The sequence below is a fragment of the Gnatocerus cornutus genome, unplaced genomic scaffold, assembly GCF_029298725.1.
Source record: "Gnatocerus cornutus isolate USDA-ARS CGAHR unplaced genomic scaffold, icGnaCorn1.1 ctg00000492.1, whole genome shotgun sequence".
Taxonomy (NCBI): domain Eukaryota; kingdom Metazoa; phylum Arthropoda; class Insecta; order Coleoptera; family Tenebrionidae; genus Gnatocerus; species Gnatocerus cornutus.
In genome coordinates this window covers 8,114-15,000 of record NW_028275804.1, presented here as the reverse complement: position 1 = coordinate 15,000, position 6,887 = coordinate 8,114, and the positions used below count along the sequence as shown (strand labels likewise).

General features: G+C 44.0%; 2 non-coding genes and 1 pseudogene across 2 annotated transcripts; all 3 read right to left on the bottom strand.

The window, feature by feature from the left end:
* Window positions 1-167, bottom strand: part of LOC148165218 (large subunit ribosomal RNA) — a pseudogene marked incomplete at its 3' end in the record, with an annotated part of 1,537 nt that extends 1,370 nt beyond the window's left edge.
* Window positions 168-826: 659 nt separating this feature from the next.
* LOC148165217 (5.8S ribosomal RNA) lies at window positions 827-983 on the bottom strand. The gene has a single exon (XR_015771665.1). It is a non-coding gene; the product is annotated as a 5.8S ribosomal RNA (ribosomal RNA).
* Window positions 984-2,599: 1,616 nt separating this feature from the next.
* LOC148165216 (small subunit ribosomal RNA) lies at window positions 2,600-4,520 on the bottom strand. The gene has a single exon (XR_015771666.1). It is a non-coding gene; the product is annotated as a small subunit ribosomal RNA (ribosomal RNA).
* Window positions 4,521-6,887: the final 2,367 nt, after the last annotated feature.

Here is a 6,887-nt window from a genome sequence, read left to right as displayed (position 1 = left end):
GATCCTCCCTAACACCACATTTCCCGGCGTCCGGTTTCGGCCGCGGGATTCGGTGCTGGGCTTCTCCCTGTTCGCTCGCCGCTACTGAGGGAATCCTAGTTAGTTTCTTTTCCTCCGCTTAGTAATATGCTTAAATTCAGCGGGTAGTCTCACCTGCTCTGAGGTCGCATATGAAAAATAAAAATTTTTCATTCGGTCATTTCGACGATCACGACACGTCTCCCATTCCTTGCTATACGTGTTCGTCATTTTTCTTTTTAAAAAAATGGCTAAGTTTACAGAAACGCTTACGATCTGACGTCTGTCGCGATTTGCATTACACGTCTCGGACACGACGACCGTCTATAACGTTCTCAACCTTAAAACGCCATTTTTTTTTTTAAATGACGACATGTTGAAGAAATAGGACGTGCTACGCCGAAAGACCAGCCAACAACTACAACAAGTAGTAGTTGGTCGCTTTCGCGTCTTAAGATGTCGCGCAAATTTACTCGCTGCACGAGAAACGCACACAAACACACGATTCTACGACACACCACGCAAGAACATGTGCCGACGTAAACACTTTCGTATTTATGATTCGCAAGGTGGACGTCCGACGGACTTTGTAAAAAAAAAATACAAAGCATACCCGTCCCGTCCTTTTTGACGAAAAAACACGCTCGAGTAAACGTCTCGGCACACGTTCGAGGCGTGCGTCGTTATATCGTGACGTAAGTGACGATCACGTACATTAATGAGTACCTATTCGACGCGTCGCAACACATCCAACACGCTCCGACGTTTTCGTCCGAAAACGAAAACCGAGCAGTCTTTGAAATTGACACGACCCTCAGCCAGGAGTGGTCCGGGAACATTATATCCGAGGACCGCAATGTGCGTTCGAAATGTCGATGTTCATGTGTCCTGCAGTTCACAAGTTGACGCGCAATTAGCTGCGTTCTTCATCGACCCACGAGCCAAGTGATCCACCGTTCAGGGTAATCTTTTTAAAATTTAAACGCTCGTTCCACAAGAACCCCGATCATGCCGATCGTCCAGCTGTCTATACACGTCTTGCAAAAATTTTTGCGTACGTGCGTACATCCGAAACGAAAATGATCTTCGTGGTTCCGAAACGTGCCACGTCTAAAATTTCGGTGTTGTGGTATGGATATTTATGATTCTCGCTCTTAATTGTCTTTCGTCCGTACTTTCTCGTCTGAAAGGGAACGCGATCGTCGGTCTCAGTTTTACGCGTACGAAAAAATTAAAAAAAATATTAACCCAAACACAAATTTGTATCCGCGCACCGAAAAAGAAGCACTTTTCTTTTTCACGCGGTCTCCGCTTTTACACGCAAAGTACGAGCATGTATGTGTGAAGATGGGACATGTTCGATACGATTTTAATTAGGAATTTGCCAATTTCCTTTTTCTCAGCAATAATTTTAATAAATAATGCTGCTTTCTCTCATAAACTACATTTTCGGTAGTTTTCCTTTATTGTGTCTTTCATTTAGTGTGCGTGTGTCAAGCACTTTAAAAAGTGTGACGAAGAGACGGTTTTTGATCGATCGGAATCAACACATCATTACATCATCGTACTCGTTATGAAAAAGCGAATTAGTATCCGCCGTAAGCGAAAAGAGATTTTCGCGGGCGGTCTTTGTGTTCGTGTTTCAATTTTCTTTCTATATTTTTTCGTCGCCAAACCGAAGACAGATCGTGAATTTTGACGAAAAAATCTATAGACGTGCCAGACTGAGCGTCTAACATAAAATCCTCAAGTTTACCGTTCTATATCGTGACTTAATGACGATTGACGGTGTATATAATTTTGAAATGGTGCAGTCGTACGCTCCGTAAAGAGAATTTTACCGTTTCTAACGAAATCACTTTACCACATCTACCAAAAACATTAAAAAAGCAAGGTGTGATGTGTGTGTGATCGCTCGTTTAACGGCGCTTTCAAAAAACTCTTTGAAGCGTCTAACGACGAACATCATTCACGCGAATCGTAAAATCGGGAGCGTTTCTCGCCGGTCCCGTAGCCGGGCGTAAATCATTTAAAACCCACGGAGTCGTAACCTAATTCGACACCTGCGATTTTCTTCTTTCTCGACTACTCTGCTACATCCTCTCCGTGTGTCCGAAAAAAGAGGACTTCTAACGTCTTTCGACTTTCGCGGTGGAGTTCACAACTTTCCGCGATCCGGTCGAAAAACCGAAAGCGTCCCTCCTTTTTTCCATCATTGGAAAAGATCGAGAGATAGTACAAAAAAAATCAAAAAATCTAGGTACCCGAAGAAACAGCCGTATGCCCGAGCGAATTCGGTTTTTCTCGTTCAAAAAAGGTGAAAAACTCGATCGCAAGGACCGGCGCTGCGGGCCAGCGTAACGCTATTGTTTTTCCGAATATGTACGATTCGTAGTTCAAAACGTCGTACACACGGTGTTTCAAAAAGAAACAAGCAACGGCACGACAAAAGATCGTGCCGTCGACTCCATGTCATCGACGACGGTGTTGTAAAAACATAAAGTGTACATCGACACGATCAAATAAAAATGCATAATAATAAATTATACATATGTCAAAATTCGTGTGTACGAGGACACGTTAATGATCCTTCCGCAGGTTCACCTACGGAAACCTTGTTACGACTTTTACTTCCTCTAAATGATCAAGTTTGGTCATCTTCCCAGCGACATCGACGACGTCGAAACGCCATCGCGTACCGGTCCGAAGACCTCACTAAATCATTCAATCGGTAGTAGCGACGGGCGGTGTGTACAAAGGGCAGGGACGTAATCAACGCGAGCTTATGACTCACGCTTACTGGGAATTCCTCGTTCATGGGGAACAATTGCAAGCCCCAATCCCTAGCACGAAGGAGGTTCAGCGGGTTACCCGGACCGCTCGGTCAGGGAGGACACGCTGATTCCTTCAGTGTAGCGCGCGTGCGGCCCAGAACATCTAAGGGCATCACAGACCTGTTATTGCTCAATCTCGTGCGGCTAGAAGCCGCCTGTCCCTCTAAGAAGAATTGTTTGTACGCCGACAGTAAAAACCGCGCACGACCACCGGGCGAACCCAGGATCGACGGGCCTTTGGGATGTCGAAATACGCCTATTTAGCAGGCTAGAGTCTCGTTCGTTATCGGAATTAACCAGACAAATCGCTCCACCAACTAAGAACGGCCATGCACCACCACCCACCGAATCAAGAAAGAGCTCTCAATCTGTCAATCCTTCCGGTGTCCGGGCCTGGTGAGGTTTCCCGTGTTGAGTCAAATTAAGCCGCAGGCTCCACTCCTGGTGGTGCCCTTCCGTCAATTCCTTTAAGTTTCAGCTTTGCAACCATACTTCCCCCGGAACCCAAAAGCTTTGGTTTCCCGGAAGCTGCCCGCCGAGTCATCGGAAGAACGTCGGCGGATCGCTAGCTGGCATCGTTTATGGTTAGAACTAGGGCGGTATCTGATCGCCTTCGAACCTCTAACTTTCGTTCTTGATCAATGAAAGCGTTTTTGGCAAATGCTTTCGCTTCTGTCCGTCTTGCGACGATCCAAGAATTTCACCTCTAACGTCGCAATACGAATGCCCCCATCCGTTCCTATTAATCATTACCTCGGGGTTCCGAAAACCAACAAAATAGAACCGAGGTCCTATTCCATTATTCCATGCACACAGTATTCAGGCGAAGTTTTAGCCTGCTTTAAGCACTCTAATTTGTTCAAAGTAAACGTGCCGGCCCACCTCGACACTCAATGAAGAGCACCGCGGCGGGATTGAGTTGGGCCGCCCTCTCGAGCTAAGCCCACCGGCAGGACGTCCCGCGGCACGCCAGTTGACACCGCGAACGATGAACCGGCGGCGCGGGACACAGATTCGACTACGAGCTTTTTAACCGCAACAACTTTAATATACGCTATTGGAGCTGGAATTACCGCGGCTGCTGGCACCAGACTTGCCCTCCAATTGATCCTCGTTAAAGGGTTTAGAGTGTACTCATTCCGATTACGGGGCCTCGGATGAGTCCCGTATCGTTATTTTTCGTCACTACCTCCCCGTGCCGGGAGTGGGTAATTTGCGCGCCTGCTGCCTTCCTTGGATGTGGTAGCCGTTTCTCAGGCTCCCTCTCCGGAATCGAACCCTGATTCCCCGTTACCCGTTACAACCATGGTAGGCGCAGAACCTACCATCGACAGTTGATAAGGCAGACATTTGAAAGATGCGTCGCCGGTGCGAGACCGTGCGATCAGCGTAAAGTTATTCAGAGTCACCAAGTTGTACGATGACGGAGACCGCCACCGATTGGTTTTGATCTAATAAAAGCGCTCCTTCCGTTTCCGGTTGGAGCTCTGTTTGCATGTATTAGCTCTAGAATTACCACAGTTATCCAAGTAAATGTGGGTACGATCTAAGGAACCATAACTGATTTAATGAGCCTTTCGCGGTTTCACCTTAATTTGGCTTGTACTGAGACATGCATGGCTTAATCTTTGAGACAAGCATATGACTACTGGCAGGATCAACCAGGGAACTGCGTTCTTGTTTTAAAATAAGAGAGTTTTAGTCTTTCTTTCCTTCTAGTCATATAAGCTACAATAATCGTAGAATTTCGGAAAGACACCTGCTGCTCTTATAAAAAACTGAACACTTTCCTATTATTGTTTTGAAGAAAGTGTGCGTGTCTGCGAAACGAAAACCTCGTAAGAAGAGACGTAACGCCACGCGATCTTTCTGGATGGAAAATTTTTCGACATTTTTTTCACATCATCCTTGATTGAATCTCCTGCAACAATTTTATTCTTATTCATCCGTTCTAAGTGTGTCGTCGTCGTCGAAATAAATAATTTGTACACACTTCGGGGTACACGTTTGTCAAAATTCATGAAATGCAACGTAACATTTTTACTTTAATAAATTTTTACAGTGCATTCAGATCGACTAAACGAACAACGACGGATGAATTGATTTATGGATTTTTATTTGTTGCGACTCATCGGAGGAGAGAGTGAAGAAAAAATAATCCAATATCATGGTTACGGAATAATTTTCTATGACTTTTTCATCCTTGTTTGAATCTTGCAACAATTAATTTTATTCATCCGTTCTAAGTTGTCGTCGTCGTCGAAATAAATAATTTGTACACATTTCGGTACACGTTTGTCAAAATTCATGAAATGCAAACGTAACATTTTACTTTAATAAATTTTTACAGTGCATTCAGATCGACTAAACGAACAACGACGGATGGATTACTTATTTTTGTTGCGACTCATCGGACGAAAAGTAGAAACATAATCCTCCATTGTAATATAGTTTTTACGGAAAATTTTTCTTTTATTTTATATCCTTGATTGAATGCTGCATTTTATCCGTCTTTTTTTCGTCAAAAACAGAGATCAATGCGATTCATCGGACGAAGAAATAATTTCCCAGTTCAAAATTTAGAGATTTTTGGGCACATCGACTTGAAATTTTATCGTAAAGAAAAAATATCGTCGTCGACAAGCAAAAGTTCAAACATTCTCCATACTCTTCGCTAGATTGAAAGCGACGGTTTATTGTGAGATTTCTCTTTAGAAATATTCACACGTTACGAGTTTATGAAATTTTATTTATTTCAAAATTCTCGCTCGGACTTTAGTGAGTTGACGCATTTGTTAATTTTTGGTCGTTCTGACACGAACACATAAAATCTTTGATTGCATTTGGACCGCTAACATAGAAACGCTCGCCGCATCCGCAATCTCGCTGTGCATGGTCAATGGCAAGATTTGTCATCCCTCAAACGATGGTGGGTCCACAGGGTACACATTCCGGCCATCGTCCCAACTACGGGTAAGTCGCGGTGTACGAGAGGTAACAAGATAATCGGACGCACATAAAATCACATTTCGATCGTACGCTTTTGTCCGCTGCTACATACCACCACTACTATCCCTATATATGCCAGCGCGGCAGCGTTCAGCTCTGAATCACTCGATGCGCGAAACGGTCGAAATCCCATAGCGCGCCGGCCGCTCGCTATGGGCGAGGGGTCGGGTAAATCGGTCTGATCGCTCGGTGCAAAAGTCCGTTTGGGTACTTAGAGACGGAATTTTAAAATTCTGATTTCGCAGATCAATTTCAAGGGTCATTAGGACTCGAATGCCGTTAACGGTGTTTTGAAAAAAATATTTTTTACGTTTTTACGGCATTTCGACCGAACACCTCAGTTCCGACTTCGGACTTAGAATAATTTTCATCAAAATTTCGAACGCCTCAGTTTCCAGAGGGTTTTAGATCCCGTTTAGTTAGGGGTTTGAAATTATCACAGCCACCCTTGTTTGGTGTTAGTTCGACCGTAACTTTTGTTCGTTTGCATTTAATTTCGATTTTTCTGGGACTTTTGGTCAATGTAAATTTATCAACCGCTACACTTCCGACTTCGGACTTAGACGAATGAGCGCCGAACGCTACAGTTTCGACTTCGGACTTAGAAAAATTTCGCTCGACCGCCACAGTTTCGAATTGGACTTAGAAAAATTTCGGTCGAACGCCTCAGTTTCGAATCGGACTTAGAAAAATTTTGGTCGACCGCTACAGTTTCGACTTCGGACTTAGAAAAATTTCGTTCGAACGCTACAGTTTCGACTTCGGACTTGGAAAAATTTCGCTCGACCGCCACAGTTCCAACATGAGACTTAGAAAAATTTTTATCAAAAATTCGAACACCTCAGTTTCGACTACGGACTTAGAAAAATTTCGCTCGACCGCCACAGTTCCTATTTCGGACTTAGAAAAATTTTCATCAAAATTTCGAACGCCTCAGTTTCCAGAGGGTTTTAGATCCCGTTTAATTAGAAGCTTGAAATTATAAAATCTACCTTCTATCGATGTTAGTTCGACCCAAACATTTGT